A 22,635-nucleotide genomic window follows, 5' to 3' on the forward strand; every position below is an offset into this window, starting at 1 on the left:
TATATCCTATAGGGACCTGCTCTACATGGACCCTATGGACCCTATAGGGACCCTATAGGGACCTGCTGTACATGGACCCTATGGACCCTATGGACCCTATAGGGACCTGCTGTACATTGACCCTATGGACCCTATGGACCCTATAGGGACCTGCTGTAAATGGACCGTATGGACCCTATGGATCCTATAGGGACCCTATAGGGACCTGCTGTACATGGACCCTATGGACCCTATGTACCCTATAGGGAACCTATAGGGACCTGATGTACATGGACCCTATGGACCCTATGGACCCTATAGCGACCCTATAGGGACCTGCTGTACATGGACCCTAAGGACCCTATAGGGTCCTGCTGTACATGGACCCTGTGGACCCAATAGGGACCTGCTTACATGGACCCTATGGACCCTATGGACCCTATAGGGACCTGCTGTACATGGACCCTATGGACCCTATGGACCCTAAAGGGACCTGCTGTACATGGATCCTATGGACCCTATGGACCCTATAGGGACCTGCTGTACATGGACCCTATGGACCCTATAGGGTCCTGCTGTACATGGACCCTGTGGACCCAATAGGGACCTGCTTACATGGACCCTATGGACCCTATGGACCCTATAGGGACCTGCTGTACATGGACCCTATGGACCGTATAGGGACCCTATAGGGTCCTGCTCTACATGGAACCTATGGACCCTATGGACCCTATAGGGACCCTATATGGACCTGCTGTACATGGACTCTATGGACCCTATGGACCTTATAGGGACCTGCTGTACATGGAGCCTATGGACCCCATGGACCGTATAGGGTCCTGCTCTACATGTACCCTATGGACCCTATGGACCCTATAGGGACCGGCTGTACATGGACCCTATGGACCCTATAGCGACCCTATAGGGAACTGTTGTACATGGACGTATGGACCCTAAGGACCCTATAGGGACCTGCTGTACATGGACCCTATGGACCCTATAGGGTCCTGCTGAACATGGATCCTATGGACCCTATGGACCCTATAGGGACCTGCTGTACATGGAACCTAGGGACACTATAGTGTCCTGCTGAACATGGACACTATGGACCCTATGGACCGTATAGGGACCTGCTGTACATGGACCCAATGGACCCTATGCACCTTATACGGTCCTGCTGTACATGGACGCTATGGACGCTATGGACTCTATAGGGACCTGGTGTACATGGACCCTATGGACCCTATAGGGACCCTATAGGGTCCTGCTGTACATGGACCCTATGGACCCACTGGACACTATAAGGACCTGCAGTACATGGACCCTATGGACCCTCTAGGGACCCTGTACGGACCTGGTGTACATGGACCCTATGGACCCTATAGGGACCCTATAGGGACGTGCTCTACATGGTCCCTATGTACCCTATGCACCCTATAGTGTCCTGCTGTACATGGACCCTATGGACACTATAGGGACCCTATAGGGTCCTAATCTACATGGACCCTATGGACCCTAAAGGGACCCTACAGGGACCTGCTGTACATGGACCCTATGGACCCTATAGGGACCCTATAGGGACCTCCTCAACATGGATCCTATGGTCACTATAGGGACCCTATAGGGACCTGCTGTACATGGACCCTATGGACCCTATGGACCCTATAGGGACCTGCTGTACATGGACCCTATGGACCATATGGACAATATAGGGTCCCTGTAGGGACCTGCTGTACATGGTCCCTATGTACCCTATGGACCCTATAGGGACCTGCGGTACATGGAACCTATGGACCCTATGGACCCTATAGGGACATGCTGTAAATGGACCGTATGGACCCTATGGATCCTATAGGGACCCTATAGGGACCTGCTGTACATGGACCCTATGGACCCTATGTACCCTATAGGAAACCTATAGGGACCTGATGTACATGGACCCTATGGACCCTATGGACCCTATAGGGACCGTATAGGGACCTGCTGTACATGGACCTATGGACCCTATGGACCGTAAAGGGACCTACTGTACATGGACCCTATGGACCCTATGGACCCTATAGGGACCTGCTGTATATGGACCCTATGGACCTTATGGACAGTAAAGGGACCTACTGTACATGGACCCTATGGACCCTATGGACCCTATAGGGACCTGCTGTACATGGACTCTCTGGATCCTATGGACCCTATAGGGACCTGCTGTACATGGATCCTATGGACCCTATGGACCCTATAGGGACCCTATATGGACCAGCTGTACATGGACTCTATGGACCCTATGGACCCTATAGGGACCAGCTGTACATGGAACCTATGGACCACATGGACCCTATTGGGTCCTGCTCTACATGGACCCTATGGACCCTATTGACAATATAGGGACCCTATAGGGACCTGCTGTACATGGACCCTATGGACCCTATGGACCATATAGGGACCTGCTGTACATGATACCTATGGACCCTATGGACCATATAGGGACCTGCTGTAAATGGACCGTATGGACCCTATTGGTCCTATAGGGACCCTATAGGGACCTGCTGTACATGGACCCTATGGACCCTATGTACCCTATAGGGAACCTATAGGGACCTGATGTACATGGCCCTATGGACCCTATGGACCCTATAGCGACCCTATAGGGAACTGCTGTACATGGACCTATGGACCTTGGGGACCCTATAGGGACCTGCTGTACATGGACCCTATGGTCCCTATAGGGTCCTGCTGAACATGGACACTATGGACCCTATGGACCCTATAGGGACCTGCTGTACATGGAACCTATGGACCCTATAGGGACCTGCTGTAAATGAACCGTATGGACCCTATGGATCCTATAGGGACCCTATAAGGACCTGCTGTACATAGACCCAATGGACCCTATGTACCCTATAGGGAACCTATATGGACCTGATGTACATGGACCCTATGGAACCTATGGACCCTATAGGGACCCTATAGGGACCTGCTGTACATGGACCTATGGACCCTATGGACCCTAGAGGGACCTGTTGTAAATGGAACCTATGGACCCTATGGACCCTATAGGGACCTGCTGTACATGGACCCTATGGAAACTATAGGGACCTGCTGTACATGGATCCTATGGACCTTATGAACCCTATAGGGACCTGCTGTACATGGACCCTATGGACCCTATATATCCTATAGGGATCTGCTGTACATGGACCCTATGGACCCTATATATCCTATAGGGACCTGCTCTACATGGACCCTATGGACCCTATAGGGACCCTATAGGGACCTGCTGTACATGGACCCTATGGACCCTATGGACCCTATAGGGACCTGCTGTACATTGACCCCATGGACCCTATGGACCCTATAGGGACCTGCTGTAAATAGACCGTATGGACCCTATGGATCCTATAGGGACCCTATAGGGACCTGCTGTACATGGACCCTATGGACCCTATGTACCCTATAGGGAACCTATAGGGACCTGATGTACATGGACCCTATGGACCCTATGGACCCTATAGCGACCCTATAGGGACCTGCTGTACATGGACCCTAAGGACCCTATAGGGTCCTGCTGTACATGGACCCTGTGGACCCAATAGGGACCTGCTTACATGGACCCTATGGACCCTATGGACCCTATAGGGACCTGCTGTACATGGACCCTATGGACCCTATGGACCCTAAAGGGACCTGCTGTACATGGATCCTATGGACCCTATGGACCCTATAGGGACCTGCTGTACATGGACCCTATGGACCCTATAGGGTCCTGCTGTACATGGACCCTGTGGACCCAATAGGGACCTGCTTACATGGACCCTATGGACCCTATGGACCCTAAAGGGACCTGCTGTACATGGATCCTATGGACCCTATGGACCCTATAGGGACCTGCTGTACATGGACCCTATGGACCCTATAGGGTCCTGCTGTACATGGACCCTGTGGACCCAATAGGGACCTGCTTACATGGACCCTATGGACCCTATGGACCCTATAGGGACCTGCTGTACATGGACCCTATGGACCGTATAGGGACCCTATAGGGTCCTGCTCTACATGGAACCTATGGACCCTATGGACCCTATAGGGACCCTATATGGACCTGCTGTACATGGACTCTATGGACCCTATGGACCTTATAGGGACCTGCTGTACATGGAGCCTATGGACCCCATGGACCGTATAGGGTCCTGCTCTACATGTACCCTATGGACCCTATGGACCCTATAGGGACCGGCTGTACATGGACCCTATGGACCCTATAGCGACCCTATAGGGAACTGTTGTACATGGACGTATGGACCCTAAGGACCCTATAGGGACCTGCTGTACATGGACCCTATGGACCCTATAGGGTCCTGCTGAACATGGATCCTATGGACCCTATGGACCCTATAGGGACCTGCTGTACATGGAACCTAGGGACACTATAGTGTCCTGCTGAACATGGACACTATGGACCCTATGGACCGTATAGGGACCTGCTGTACATGGACCCAATGGACCCTATGCACCTTATACGGTCCTGCTGTACATGGACGCTATGGACGCTATGGACTCTATAGGGACCTGGTGTACATGGACCCTATGGACCCTATAGGGACCCTATAGGGACCTGCTGTACATGGACCCTATGGACCCACTGGACACTATAAGGACCTGCAGTACATGGACCCTATGGACCCTCTAGGGACCCTGTACGGACCTGGTGTACATGGACCCTATGGACCCTATAGGGACCCTATAGGGACGTGCTCTACATGGTCCCTATGTACCCTATGCACCCTATAGTGTCCTGCTGTACATGGACCCTATGGACACTATAGGGACCCTATAGGGTCCTAATCTACATGGACCCTATGGACCCTAAAGGGACCCTACAGGGACCTGCTGTACATGGACCCTATGGACCCAATAGCGACCTGCTGTACATGGACCCTATGGACCCTATGGACCCTATAGGGACCTGGTCTACATGGAACCTATGGACCCTATGCACCTTATAGGGTCCTGCTGTACATGGACCATTTGGACGCTATGGACTCTATAGGGACCTGCTGTACATGGACCCAATGGACCCTATAGGGACCCTGTACGGACATGCTGTACATGGACCTTATGGACCCTATAGGGACGTGCTCTACATGGACCCTATGAACCCTATGCACCCTATAGGGTCCTGCTGTACATGGACCCTATGGACCCTATAGGGACCCTATATGGACCTGCTCTACATGGATCTTATGGACCCTAAAGGGACCATATAGGGACCTGCTGTACATGGACCCTATGGACCCTATAGGGACCCTATAGGGACCTCCTCTACATGGACCTTATGGTCACTATAGGGACCCTATAGGGACCTGCTGTACATGGAACCTATGGACCCTATGGACCCTATAGGGACCTGTTGTAAATGGACCATATGGACCCTATGGATCCTACAGGGACCCTATAGGGACCTGCTGTACATGGACCCTATGGACCCTATGTACCCTATAGGGAACCTATAGGGACCTGATGTACATGGCCCTATGGACCCTATGGACCCTATAGCGACCCTATAGGGAACTGCTGTACATGGACCTATGGACCTTGGGGACCCTATAGGGACCTGCTGTACATGGACCCTATGGTCCCTATAGGGTCCTGCTGAACATGGACACTATGGACCCTATGGACCCTATAGGGACCTGCTGTACATGGAACCTATGGACCCTATGGACCCTATAGGGACCTGCTGTAAATGAACCGTATGGACCCTATGGATCCAATAGGGACCCTATAAGGACCTGCTGTACATAGACCCAATGGACCCTATGTACCCTATAGGGAACCTATATGGACCTGATGTACATGGACCCTATGGAACCTATGGACCCTATAGGGACCCTATACGGACCTGCTGTACATGGACCTATGGACCCTATGGACCCTAGAGGGACCTGTTGTAAATGGAACCTATGGACCCTATGGACCCTATAGGGACCTGCTGTACATGGACCCTATGGAAACTATAGGGACCTGCTGTACATGGATCCTATGGACCTTATGAACCCTATAGGGACCTGCTGTACATGGACCCTATGGACCCTATATATCCTATAGGGATCTGCTGTACATGGACCCTATGGACCCTATATATCCTATAGGGACCTGCTCTACATGGACCCTATGGACCCTATAGGGACCCTATAGGGACCTGCTGTACATGGACCCTATGGACCCTATGGACCCTATAGGGACCTGCTGTAAATGGACCGTATGGACCCCCTGGATCCTATAGGGACCCTATAGGGACCTGCTGTACATGGACCCTATGGACCCTATGTACCCTATAGGGAACCTATAGGGACCTGATGTACATGGACCCTATGGACCCTATGGACCCTATAGCGACCCTATAGGGACCTGCTGTACATGGACCCTAAGGACCCTATAGGGTCCTGCTGTACATGGACCCTGTGGACCCAATAGGGACCTGCTTACATGGACCCTATGGACCCTATGGACCCTATAGGGACCTGCTGTACATGGACCCTATGGACCCTATGGACCCTAAAGTGACCTGCTGTACATGGATCCTATGGACCCTATGGACCCTATAGGGACCTGCTGTACATGGACCCTATGGACCCTATAGGGTCCTGCTGTACATGGACCCTGTGGACCCAATAGGGACCTGCTTACATGGACCCTATGGACCCTATGGACCCTAAAGGGACCTGCTGTACATGGATCCTATGGACCCTATGGACCCTATAGGGACCTGCTGTACATGGACCCATGGACCCTATAGGGTCCTGCTGTACATGGACCCTGTGGACCCAATAGGGACCTGCTTACATGGACCCTATGGACCCTATGGACCCTATAGGGACCTGCTGTACATGGACCCTATGGACCGTATAGGGACCCTATAGGGTCCTGCTCTACATGGAACCTATGGACCTTATGGACCCTATAGGGACCCTATATGGACCTGATGTACATGGACTCTATGGACCCTATGGACCTTATAGGGACCTGCTGTACATGGAGCCTATGGACCCCATGGACCGTATAGGGTCCTGCTCTACATGTACCCTATGGACCCTATGGACCCTATAGGGACCGGCTGTACATGGACCCTATGGACCCTATAGCGACCCTATAGGGAACTGTTGTACATGGACGTATGGACCCTAAGGACCCTATAGGGACCTGCTGTACATGGACCCTATGGACCCTATAGGGTCCTGCTGAACATGGATCCTATGGATCCTATGGACCCTATAGGGACCTGCTGTACATGGAACCTAGGGACACTATAGTGTCCTGCTGAACATGGACACTATGGACCCTATGGACCGTATAGGGACCTGCTGTACATGGACCCAATGGACCCTATGCACCTTATACGGTCCTGCTGTACATGGACGCTATGGACGCTATGGACTCTATAGGGACCTGCTGTACATGGACCCTATGGACCCACTGGACACTATAAGGACCTGCAGTACATGGACCCTATGGACCCTCTAGGGACCCTGTACGGACCTGGTGTACATGGACCCTATGGACCCTATAGGGACACTATAGGGACGTGCTCTACATGGTCCCTATGTACCCTATGCACCCTATAGTGTCCTGCTGTACATGGACCCTATGGACACTATAGGGACCCTATAGGGTCCTAATCTACATGGACCCTATGGACCCTAAAGGGACCCTACAGGGACCTGCTGTACATGGACCCTATGGACCCTATAGGGACCCTATAGGGACCTCCTCAACATGGACCCTATGGTCACTATAGGGACCCTATAGGGACCTGCTGTACATGGACCCTATGGACCCTATGGACCCTATAGGGACCTGCTGTACATGGACCCTATGGACCATATGGACAATATAGGGACCCTGTAGGGACCTGCTGTACATGGTCCCTATGTACCCTATGGACCCTATAGGGACCTGCGGTACATGGAACCTATGGACCCTATGGACCCTATAGGGACATGCTGTAAATGGACCGTATGGACCCTATGGATCCTATAGGGACCCTATAGGGACCTGCTGTACATGGACCCTATGGACCCTATGTACCCTATAGGAAACCTATAGGGACCTGATGTACATGGACCCTATGGACCCTATGGACCCTATAGGGACCGTATAGGGACCTGCTGTACATGGACCTATGGACCCTATGGACCGTAAAGGGACCTACTGTACATGGACCCTATGGACCCTATGGACCCTATAGGGACCTGCTGTATATGGACCCTATGGACCTTATGGACAGTAAAGGGACCTACTGTACATGGACCCTATGGACCCTATGGACCCTATAGGGACCTGCTGTACATGGACTCTCTGGATCCTATGGACCCTCTAGGGACCTGCTGTACATGGATCCTATGGACCCTATGGACCCTATAGGGACCCTATATGGACCAGCTGTACATGGACTCTATGGACCCTATGGACCCTATAGGGACCAGCTGTACATGGAACCTATGGACCACATGGACCCTATTGGGTCCTGCTCTACATGGACCCTATGGACCCTATTGACAATATAGGGACCCTATAGGGACCTGCTGTACATGGACCCTATGGACCCTATGGACCATATAGGGACCTGCTGTACATGATACCTATGGACCCTATGGACCATATAGGGACCTGCTGTAAATGGACCGTATGGACCCTATTGGTCCTATAGGGACCCTATAGGGACCTGCTGTACATGGACCCTATGGACCCTATGTACCCTATAGGGACCCTATAGGGACCTGCTGTACATGGACCTATGGACCCTACGGACGCTAAAGGGACCTGCTGTACATGGACCCTATGGACCCAATGGACCCTATAGGGACCTGATGTACATGGACCCTATGGACCCTATGGACCCTATAGGGACCTGCTGTACATGGATCCTATGGACCCTATGGACCTATAGGGACCTGCTGTACATGGACCCTATGGAAACTATAGGGTCCTTCTGTACATGGACCCTATGGACCCTATGGACCCTATAGGGACCTGCTGTACATGGACCCTATGGACCCTATGGAAACTATAGGGACCTGCTGTACATGGATCCTATGGACCCTATGGACCCTATCGGGACCTGCTGTACATGGACACTATGGACCCCATAGGGACCCTATAGGGACCTGCTGTACATGGACCCTATGGACCCTATGGACCCTATACGGACCTGCTGTACATGGACCCAATGGACCCTACGGACCCTATAGGGACGTGCAGTACAAGGACCCTATGGACCCTATGGACCCTATAGGTACGTGCTGTACATGGAACCTATGGACACTATGGACCCTGTAGGGACCTGCTGTACATGGACCCTATGGACCCTATAGGGACCCTAGAGGGACGTGCTCTACATGGACCCTATGTACCCTTTAGGGACACTATAGGGACCTGCTGTACATGGACCCTACGGACCCTATGGACCCTATAGGGACCTGCTGTACATGGACCCTTTGGACCCAATAGGGACCGTATAGGGACCTGCTGTACATGGACACTATGGACCCTATGGACCCTATAGGGACCTGCTGTACATGAACCCTATGGACCTAATAGGGACCTGGTGTACATGGACCCTATGGACCCTATGGACCGTATAGGGACCTACTGTACATGGACCCAATGGACCCTATGCACCGTATAGGGTCCTGCTGTACATGGACGCTATGGACGCTATGGACTCTATAGGGACCTTCTGTACATAGACCCTATGGACCCTATAGGGACCCTATAGGGACCTGCTGTACATGGACCCTATGGCCCCACTGGACCCTATGAGGACCTGCAATACATGGACCCTATGGACCCTCTAGGGACCCTGTACGGACCTGCTGTTCATGGACCCTATGGACCCTGTAGGGACCCTATAGGGACGTGCTCTACATGGACCCTATGTACCCTATGCACCCTATAGGGTCCTGCTGTACATGGACCCTATGGACACTATAGGGACCCTATAGGGACCTACTCTACATGGACCCTATGGACACTAAAGGGACCCTACAGGGACCTGCTGTACATGGACCCTATGGACCCTATAGGGACCCTATATGGACCTCCTCAACATGGACACTATGGTCACTGTAGGGACCCTATAGGGACCTGCCGTACATGGACCCGATGGAACCTATGGACCCTATAGGGACCTGCTGTACATGGACACTATGGACCCTATGGACCCTATAGGTACCTGCTGTACATGGAACCTATGGTCCCTATGGACCCTATAGGGACCTGCTGTAAATGGACCGTATGGACCCTATGGATCCTATAGGGACACTATAGGGACCTGCTGTATATGGACCCTATGCACCCTATGTACACTATAGGGAACCTATAGGGACCTGATGTACATGGACTCTACGGAACCTATTGACCCTATACAGACCCTATAGGGACCTGCTGTACATGGACCTATAGACCCTATGGACCCTATAGGGACCTACTGTACATGGACCCTATGGACCCTATAGGGTCCTGCTGTACATGGACCCTATGGACCCTATGGACCCTATAGGGTCCTGCTGTACATGGACCCTATGGACCCTATAGGGACCTGCTGTACATGGACCCTATGGGCCCTATGGACCCTATAGGGACCTGCTGTACATGGATCCTATGGACCCTATGGACGCTATAGGGACCTGCTGTACATGGACCCTATGGACCTTATAGGGACCCTATATGGACCAGCGGTACATGGACCCTATGGACCTTAGGGACCCTATAGGGACCTGCTGTACAAGTACCCTACGGACCCTATGGAACCTATAGGGACCTGCTGTACATGGACCCTGTGGACCCTATGGACCCTATAGGTACGTGCTGTACATGGACCCTATGGACCCTATGGACCCTATAGGGACCTGCTGTCCATGGACCCTATGGGCCCTAGGGACCCTATAGGGACCTGCTGTACATGGACCCTATGGACCCTATAGGGACCTGTTGTACATGGAACCTATGTACGCTATGGACCCTATATGGACCTGCTGTATATGGACTCTATGGACCCTATGGACCGTAAAGGGACTTACTGTACATGGACACTATGGACCCTATGGACCTTATAGGGACCTGCTGTACATGGACCCTATGGAACCTATAGGGACCCTATAGGGATATGCTGTACATGGACCCTATGGATCCTATAGACCTTATAGGGACCTGCTGTATATGGACCATATGGACCCTATGTACCCTATAGGGACCTGCTGTACATAGACCCTATGGACCCTATAGGGACCCTATAGGGACCTGCGCTACATGGAGCCTATGGACCCTAGGGACCCTATAGGGACCTGCTGTACATGGACCGTATGGACCCTATGGACCCTATAGGGACCCTATATGGACCTGCTGTACAAGGACTCTATGGACCCTATGGACCGTATAGGGACCTGCTATACATGGAACCTATGGACCCCATGGACCCTATAGGGTCCTCCTCTACAGGAACCCTATGGACCATACGGACACTACAGGGATCGGCTGTACATGGACCCTATGGACCCTATGGACAATAGAGGGACGCAATAGGGACCTGCTGTACATGGACCCTATGGACCGTATGGACCCTATAGGGACCTGCTGCACATGGAACCTATGGACCCTAAGGACCCTATAGGGAGCTGCTGTAAATGGACCGGATGGACCCTATGGATCCTATAGGGACCCTATAGGGACCTGCTGTACATGGACCCTATGGACCCAATGTACCCTATAGGGAACATATAGGGACCTGATGTACATGGACCCTATGGACCCAATAGGGACCTGCTGTACATGGACCCTATGGACCCTATGGACCCTATAGGGACCTGCTCTACATGGAACCTATGGACCCTATGCACCTTATAGGGTCCTGCTGTACATGGACCCTTTGGACGCTATGGACTCTATAGGGACCTGCTGTACATGGACCCTATGGACCCTATAGGGACCTTGTACGGACCTGGTGTACATGGACCCTATGGACCCTATGGACCCTATAGGGACCTGCTGTACATGGAACCTATGGACCCTTAGGACCCTATAGGGAGCTGCTGTAAATGGACTGTATGGACCCTATGGATCCTATAGGGACCCTATAGGGACCTGCTGTACATGGACACTATGGACCCTATGTACCCTATAGGGAACATATAGGGACCTGATGTACATGGACCCTATGGACCCAATAGTGACCTGCTGTACATGGACCCTATGGACCCTATGGACCCTATAGGGACCGGCTCTACATGGAACCTATGGACCCTATGCACCTTATAGGGTCCTGCTGTACATGGACCATTTGGACGCTATGGACTCTATAGGGACCTGCTGTACATGGACCCAATGGAACCTATAGGGACCCTGTACGGACATGCTGTACATGGACCCTATGGACCCTATAGGGACGTCCTCTACATGGACCCTATGAACCCTATGCACCCTATAGGGTCCTGCTGTACATGGACCCTATGGACCCTATAGGGACCCTATAGGGACCTGCTCCACATGGATCTTATGGACCCTAAAGGTACCATATAGGGACCTGCTGTACATGGACCCTATGGACCCTATAGGGACCCTATAGGGACCTCCTCTACATGGACCTTATGGTCACTATGGGGACCCTATAGGGACCTGCTGTACATGGACCCTATGGACCCTATGGATCCTATAGGGACCTTCTGTACATGGACCCTATGGACCCTATGGACCCTATAGGGACCTGCTGTACATGGAACCTATGGACCATATGGACCCTATAGGGACCTGCTGTAAATGGACGGTAAGGACCCTATGGATCCTATAGGAACCCTATAGGGACCTGCTGTACATGGACCCTATGGACCCTATGTACCCTATAGGGAACCTATAGGGACCTGATGTACATGGACCCTATGGACCCTATGGACCCTATAGCGACCCTATAGGGAACTGCTGTACATGGACGTATGGACCCTAAGGACCCTATAGGGACCTGCTGTACATGGACCCTATGGACCCTATAGGGTCCTGCTGAACATGGATCCTATGGACCCTATGGACCCTATAGGGACCTGCTGTACATGGAACCTAGGGACACTATAGTGTCCTGCTGAACATGGACACTATGGACCCTATGGACCGTATAGGGACCTGCTGTACATGGACCCAATGGACCCTATGCACCTTATAGGGTCCTGCTGTACATGGACGCTATGGACGCTATGGACTCTATAGGGACCTGGTGTACATGGACCCTATGGACCCTATAGGGACCCTATAGGGACCTGCTGTACATGGACCCTATGGACCCACTGGACCCTATAAGGACCTGCAGTACATGGACCCTATGGACCCTCTAGGGACCCTGTACGGACCTGGTGTACATGGACCCTATGGACCCTATAGGGACCCTATAGGGACGTGCTCTACATGGTCCCTATGTACCCTATGCACCCTATAGGGTCCTGCTGTACATGGACACTATGGACACTATAGGGACCCCATAGGGTCCTAATCTACATGGACCCTATGGACCCTAAAGGGACCCTACAGGGACCTGCTGTACATGGACCCTATGGACCCTATAGGGAACCTATAGGGACCTCCTCAACATGGACCCTATGGTCACTATAGGGACCCTATAGGGACCTGCTGTACATGGACCCTATGGACCCTATGGACCCTATAGGGACCTGCTGTACATGGACCCTATGGACCCTATGGACCCTATAGGGACCTGCTGTACATGGACCCTATGTACCCTATAGGGACCCTATATGGACCTGCTGTACATGGACCCTATGTACCCTATAGGGACCCTATATGGACCTAATGTTCATGGACCCTATTTACCCTATGGACCCTATACGGACCGGCTGTACATGGACCCTATGGACCTTAGGGACCCTATAGGGTCCTGCTGTACAAGCACCCTATGGACCCTATGGCCCCTATAGGGACCTGCTGTACATGGACCCTGTGGACCCTATGGACCCTAAAGGGACCTGCGGTCCATGGACCGTATGGACCCTAGGGACCCTATAGGGACCTGCTGTACATGGACCCTATGGACCCTATAGGGACCTGCTGTACATGGAACCTATGGACCCTATGGACCCTATAGGTACCTGCTGTACATGGACCCTATGTACCCTATGGACCATATATGGACCTGCTGTATATGGACTCTATGGACCCTATGGACCGTAAAGGGACCTACTGTACATGGACACTATGGACCCTATGGACCTTATAGGGACCTGCTGTACATGGACCCTATGGATCGTATAGGGACCCTATAGGGATATGCTGTATATGGACCCTATGGATCCTATAGACCTTATAGGGACCTGCTGTATATGGACCCTATGTACCCTATAGGGACCTGCTGTACATAGACCCAATGTACCGTATAAGGACCCTATAGGGACCTGCTCTACATGGACCCTATGAACCCTATGGACCCTATAGGGACCTGCTGTACATGGACCCTATGGACACTATAGGGACCCTATAGGGACCTACTCTACATGGACCCTATGGACACTAAAGGGACCCTACAGGGACCTGCTGTACATGGACCCTATGGACCCTATAGGGACCCTATAGGGACCTCCTCAACATGGACACTATGGTCACTGTAGGGACCCTATAGGGACCTGCCGTACATGGACCCGATGGAACCTATGGACCCTATAGGGACCTGCTGTACATGGACACTATGGACCCTATGGACCCTATAGGTACCTGCTGTACATGGAACCTATGGTCCCTATGGACCCTATAGGGACCTGCTGTAAATGGACCGTATGGACCCTATGGATCCTATAGGGACACTATAGGGACCTGCTGTATATGGACCCTATGCACCCTATGTACACTATAGGGAACCTATAGGGACCTGATGTACATGGACTCTACGGAACCTATGGACCCTATACAGACCCTATAGGGACCTGCTGTACATGGACCTATAGACCCTATGGACCCTATAGGGACCTACTGTACATGGACCCTATGGACCCTATAGGGTCCTGCTGTACATGGACCCTATGGACCCCATGGACCCTATAGGGAACTGCTGTACATAGACACTTTGGACCCTATAGACCCAAAAGGGACCTGCTGTACATGGATCCTATGGACCCTATGGACCCTATAGGGTCCTGCTGTACATGGACCCTATGGACCCTATAGGGACCTGCTGTACATGGACCCTATGGGCCCTATGGACCCTATAGGGACCTGCTGTACATGGATCCTATGGACCCTATGGACGCTATAGGGACCTGCTGTACATGGACCCTATGGACCTTATAGGGACCCTATATGGACCAGCGGTACATGGACCCTATGGACCTTAGGGACCCTATAGGGACCTGCTGTACAAGTACCCTACGGACCCTATGGAACCTATAGGGACCTGCTGTACATGGACCCTGTGGACCCTATGGACCCTATAGGTACGTGCTGTACATGGACCCTATGGACCCTATGGACCCTATAGGGACCTGCTGTCCATGGACCCTATGGACCCTAGGGACCCTATAGGGACCTGCTGTACATGGACCCTATGGACCCTATAGGGACCTGTTGTACATGGAACCTATGTACGCTATGGACCCTATATGGACCTGCTGTATATGGACTCTATGGACCCTATGGACCGTAAAGGGACTTACTGTACATGGACACTATGGACCCTATGGACCTTATAGGGACCTGCTGTACATGGACCCTATGGAACCTATAGGGACCCTATAGGGATATGCTGTACATGGACCCTATGGATCCTATAGACCTTATAGGGACCTGCTGTATATGGACCCTATGGACCCTATGTACCCTATAGGGACCTGCTGTACATAGACCCTATGGACCCTATAGGGACCCTATAGGGACCTGCGCTACATGGAGCCTATGGACCCTAGGGACCCTATAGGGACCTGCTGTACATGGACCGTATGGACCCTATGGACCCTATAGGGACCCTATATGGACCTGCTGTACAAGGACTCTATGGACCCTATGGACCGTATAGGGACCTGCTATACATGGAACCTATGGACCCCATGGACCCTATAGGGTCCTCCTCTACAGGAACCCTATGGACCATACGGACACTACAGGGATCGGCTGTACATGGACCCTATGGACCCTATGGACAATAGAGGGACGCAATAGGGACCTGCTGTACATGGACCCTATGGACCGTATGGACCCTATAGGGACCTGCTGCACATGGAACCTATGGACCCTAAGGACCCTATAGGGAGCTGCTGTAAATGGACCGTATGGACCCTATGGATCCTATAGGGACCCTATAGGGACCTGCTGTACATGGACCCTATGGACCCAATGTACCCTATAGGGAACATATAGGGACCTGATGTACATGGACCCTATGGACCCAATAGGGACCTGCTGTACATGGACCCTATGGACCCTATGGACCCTATAGGGACCTGCTCTACATGGAACCTATGGACCCTATGCACCTTATAGGGTCCTGCTGTACATGGACCCTTTGGACGCTATGGACTCTATAGGGACCTGCTGTACATGGACCCTATGGACCCTATAGGGACCTTGTACGGACCTGGTGTACATGGACCCTATGGACCCTATGGACCCTATAGGGACCTGCTGTACATGGAACCTATGGACCCTTAGGACCCTATAGGGAGCTGCTGTAAATGGACTGTATGGACCCTATGGATCCTATAGGGACCCTATAGGGACCTGCTGTACATAGACCCAATGGACCCTATAAGGACCCTATAGGGACCTGCTCTACATGGACCCTATGAACCCTATGGACCCTATAGGGACCTGCTGTACATGGACCCTATGGACACTATAGGGACCCTATAGGGACCTACTCTACATGGACCCTATGGACACTAAAGGGACCCTACAGGGACCTGCTGTACATGGACCCTATGGACCCTATAGGGACCCTATAGGGACCTCCTCAACATGGACACTATGGTCACTGTAGGGACCCTATAGGGACCTGCCGTACATGGACCCGATGGAACCTATGGACCCTATAGGGACCTGCTGTACATGGACACTATGGACCCTATGGACCCTATAGGTACCTGCTGTACATGGAACCTATGGTCCCTATGGACCCTATAGGGACCTGCTGTAAATGGACCGTATGGACCCTATGGATCCTATAGGGACACTATAGGGACCTGCTGTATATGGACCCTATGCACCCTATGTACACTATAGGGAACCTATAGGGACCTGATGTACATGGACTCTACGGAACCTATGGACCTTATACAGACCCTATAGGGACCTGCTGTACATGGACCTATAGACCCTATGGACCCTATAGGGACCTACTGTACATGGACCCTATGGACCCTATAGGGTCCTGCTGTACATGGACCCTATGGACCTCATGGACCCTATAGGGAACTGCTGTACATAGACACTTTGGACCCTATAGACCCAAAAGGGACCTGCTGTACATGGATCCTATGGACCCTATGGACCCTATAGGGTCCTGCTGTACATGGACCCTATGGACCCTATAGGGACCTACTGTACATGGACCCTATGGGCCCTATGGACCCTATAGGGACCTGCTGTACATGGATCCTATGGACCCTATGGACGCTATAGGGACCTGCTGTACATGGACCCTATGGACCCTATAGGGACCTTGTACGGACCTGGTGTACATGGACCCTATGGACCCTATGGACCCTATAGGGACCTGCTGTACATGGAACCTATGGACCCTTAGGACCCTATAGGGAGCTGCTGTAAATGGACTGTATGGACCCTATGGATCCTATAGGGACCCTATAGGGACCTGCTGTACATAGACCCAATGGACCCTATTAGGACCCTATAGGGACCTGCTCTACATGGACCCTATGAACCCTATGGACCCTATAGGGACCTGCTGTACATGGACCCTATGGACACTATAGGGACCCTATAGGGACCTACTCTACATGGACCCTATGGACACTAAAGGGACCCTACAGGGACCTGCTGTACATGGACCCTATGGACCCTATAGGGACCCTATAGGGACCTCATCAACATGGACACTATGGTCACTGTAGGGACCCTATAGGGACCTGCCGTACATGGACCCGATGGAACCTATGGACCCTATAGGGACCTGCTGTACATGGACACTATGGACCCTATGGACCCTATAGGTACCTGCTGTACATGGAACCTATGGTCCCTATGGACCTTATAGGGACCTGCTGTAAATGGACCGTATGGACCCTATGGATCCTATAGACCTTATAGGGACCTGCTGTATATGGACCCTATGGACCCTATGTACCCTATAGGGACCTGCTGTACATAGACCCTATGGACCCTATAGGGACCCTATAGGGACCTGCGCTACATGGAGCCTATGGACCCTAGGGACCCTATAGGGACCTGCTGTACATGGACCGTATGGACCCTATGGACCCTATAGGGACCCTATATGGACCTGCTGTACAAGGACTCTATGGACCCTATGGACCGTATAGGGACCTGCTATACATGGAACCTATGGACCCCATGGACCCTATAGGGTCCTCCTCTACAGGAACCCTATGGACCATACGGACACTACAGGGATCGGCTGTACATGGACCCTATGGACCCTATGGACAATAGAGGGACGCAATAGGGACCTGCTGTACATGGACCCTATGGACCGTATGGACCCTATAGGGACCTGCTGCACATGGAACCTATGGACCCTAAGGACCCTATAGGGAGCTGCTGTAAATGGACCGTATGGACCCTATGGATCCTATAGGGACCCTATAGGGACCTGCTGTACATGGACCCTATGGACCCAATGTACCCTATAGGGAACATATAGGGACCTGATGTACATGGACCCTATGGACCCAATAGGGACCTGCTGTACATGGACCCTATGGACCCTATGGACCCTATAGGGACCTGCTCTACATGGAACCTATGGACCCTATGCACCTTATAGGGTCCTGCTGTACATGGACCCTTTGGACGCTATGGACTCTATAGGGACCTGCTGTACATGGACCCTATGGACCCTATAGGGACCTTGTACGGACCTGGTGTACATGGACCCTATGGACCCTATGGACCCTATAGGGACCTGCTGTACATGGAACCTATGGACCCTTAGGACCCTATAGGGAGCTGCTGTAAATGGACTGTATGGACCTTATGGATCCTATAGGGACCCTATAGGGACCTGCTGTACATAGACCCAATGGACCCTATAAGGACCCTATAGGGACCTGCTCTACATGGACCCTATGAACCCTATGGACCCTATAGGGACCTGCTGTACATGGACCCTATGGACACTATAGGGACCCTATAGGGACCTACTCTACATGGACCCTATGGACACTAAAGGGACCCTACAAGGACCTGCTGTACATGGACCCTATGGACCCTATAGGGACCCTATAGGGACCTCCTCAACATGGACACTATGGTCACTGTAGGGACCCTATAGGGACCTGCCGTACATGGACCCGATGGAACCTATGGACCCTATAGGGACCTGCTGTACATGGACACTATGGACCCTATGGACCCTATAGGTACCTGCTGTACATGGAACCTATGGTCCCTATGGACCCTATAGGGACCTGCTGTAAATGGACCGTATGGACCCTATGGATCCTATAGGGACACTATAGGGACCTGCTGTATATGGACCCTATGCACCCTATGTACACTATAGGGAACCTATAGGGACCTGATGTACATGGACTCTACGGAACCTATGGACCCTATACAGACCCTATAGGGACCTGCTGTACATGGACCTATAGACCCTATGGACCCTATAGGGTCCTGCTGTACATGGACCCTATGGACCCTATGGACCCTATAGGGACCTGCTGTACATGGACCCTATGGGCCCTATGGACCCTATAGGGACCTGCTGTACATGGATCCTATGGACCCTATGGACGCTATAGGGACCTGCTGTACATGGACCCTATGGACCTTATAGGGACCCTATATGGACCAGCGGTACATGGACCCTATGGACCTTAGGGACCCTATAGGGACCTGCTGTACAAGTACCCTACGGACCCTATGGAACCTATAGGGACCTGCTGTACATGGACCCTGTGGACCCTATGGACCCTATAGGTACGTGCTGTACATGGACCCTATGGACCCTATGGACCCTATAGGGACCTGCTGTCCATGGACCCTATGGACCCAATGTACCCTATAGGGAACATATAGGGACCTGATGTACATGGACCCTATGGACCCAATAGGGACCTGCTGTACATGGACCCTATGGAACCTATAGGGACCCTATAGGGATATGCTGTACATGGACCCTATGGATCCTATAGACCTTATAGGGACCTGCTGTATATGGACCCTATGGACCCTATGTACCCTATAGGGACCTGCTGTACATAGACCCTATGGACCCTATAGGGACCCTATAGGGACCTGCGCTACATGGAGCCTATGGACCCTAGGGACCCTATAGGGACCTGCTGTACATGGACCGTATGGACCCTATGGACCCTATAGGGACCCTATATGGACCTGCTGTACAAGGACTCTATGGACCCTATGGACCGTATAGGGACCTGCTATACATGGAACCTATGGACCCCATGGACCCTATAGGGTCCTCCTCTACAGGAACCCTATGGACCATACGGACACTACAGGGATCGGCTGTACATGGACCCTATGGACCCTATGGACAATAGAGGGACGCAATAGGGACCTGCTGTACATGGACCCTATGGACCGTATGGACCCTATAGGGACCTGCTGCACATGGAACCTATGGACCCTAAGGACCCTATAGGGAGCTGCTGTAAATGGACCGTATGGACCCTATGGATCCTATAGGGACCCTATAGGGACCTGCTGTACATGGACCCTATGGACCCAATGTACCCTATAGGGAACATATAGGGACCTGATGTACATGGACCCTATGGACCCAATAGGGACCTGCTGTACATGGACCCTATGGACCCTATGGACCCTATAGGGACCTGCTCTACATGGAACCTATGGACCCTATGCACCTTATAGGGTCCTGCTGTACATGGACCCTTTGGACGCTATGGACTCTATAGGGACCAGCTGTACATGGACCCTATGGACCCTATAGGGACCTTGTACGGACCTGGTGTACATGGACCCTATGGACCCTATGGACCCTATAGGGACCTGCTGTACATGGAACCTATGGACCCTTAGGACCCTATAGGGAGCTGCTGTAAATGGACTGTATGGACCCTATGGATCCTATAGGGACCCTATAGGGACCTGCTGTACATAGACCCAATGGACCCTATAAGGACCCTATAGGGACCTGCTCTACATGGACCCTATGAACCCTATGGACCCTATAGGGACCTGCTGTACATGGACCCTATGGACACTATAGGGACCCTATAGGGACCTACTCTACATGGACCCTATGGACACTAAAGGGACCCTACAGGGACCTGCTGTACATGGACCCTATGGACCCTATAGGGACCCTATAGGGACCTCCTCAACATGGACACTATGGTCACTGTAGGGACCCTATAGGGACCTGCCGTACATGGACCCGATGGAACCTATGGACCCTATAGGGACCTGCTGTACATGGACACTATGGACCCTATGGACCCTATAGGTACCTGCTGTACATGGAACCTATGGTCCCTATGGACCCTATAGGGACCTGCTGTAAATGGACCGTATGGACCCTATGGATCCTATAGGGACACTATAGGGACCTGCTGTATATGGACCCTATGCACCCTATGTACACTATAGGGAACCTATAGGGACCTGATGTACATGGACTCTACGGAACCTATGGACCCTATACAGACCCTATAGGGACCTGCTGTACATGGACCTATAGACCCTATGGACCCTATAGGGACCTACTGTACATGGACCCTATGGACCCTATAGGGTCCTGCTGTACATGGACCCTATGGACCCCATGGACCCTATAGGGAACTGCTGTACATAGACACTTTGGACCCTATAGACCCAAAAGGGACCTGCTGTACATGGATCCTATGGACCCTATGGACCCTATAGGGTCCTGCTGTACATGGACCCTATGGACCCTATAGGGACCTGCTGTACATGGACCCTATGGGCCCTATGGACCCTATAGGGACCTGCTGTACATGGATCCTATGGACCCTATGGACGCTATAGGGACCTGCTGTACATGGACCCTATGGACCTTATAGGGACCCTATATGGACCAGCGGTACATGGACCCTATGGACCTTAGGGACCCTATAGGGACCTGCTGTACAAGTACCCTACGGACCCTATGGAACCTATAGGGACCTGCTGTACATTGACCCTGTGGACCCTATGGACCCTATAGGTACGTGCTGTACATGGACCCTATGGACCCTATGGACCCTATAGGGACCTGCTGTCCATGGACCCTATGGACCCTAGGGACCCTATAGGGACCTGCTGTACATGGACCCTATGGACCCTATAGGGACCTGTTGTACATGGAACCTATGTACGCTATGGACCCTATATGGACCTGCTGTATATGGACTCTATGGACCCTATGGACCGTAAAGGGACTTACTGTACATGGACACTATGGACCCTATGGACCTTATAGGGACCTGC

This window comes from Cynocephalus volans, chromosome 7 (genome assembly GCF_027409185.1).
Source record: "Cynocephalus volans isolate mCynVol1 chromosome 7, mCynVol1.pri, whole genome shotgun sequence".
NCBI classification, from domain to species: Eukaryota; Metazoa; Chordata; class Mammalia; order Dermoptera; family Cynocephalidae; genus Cynocephalus; species Cynocephalus volans.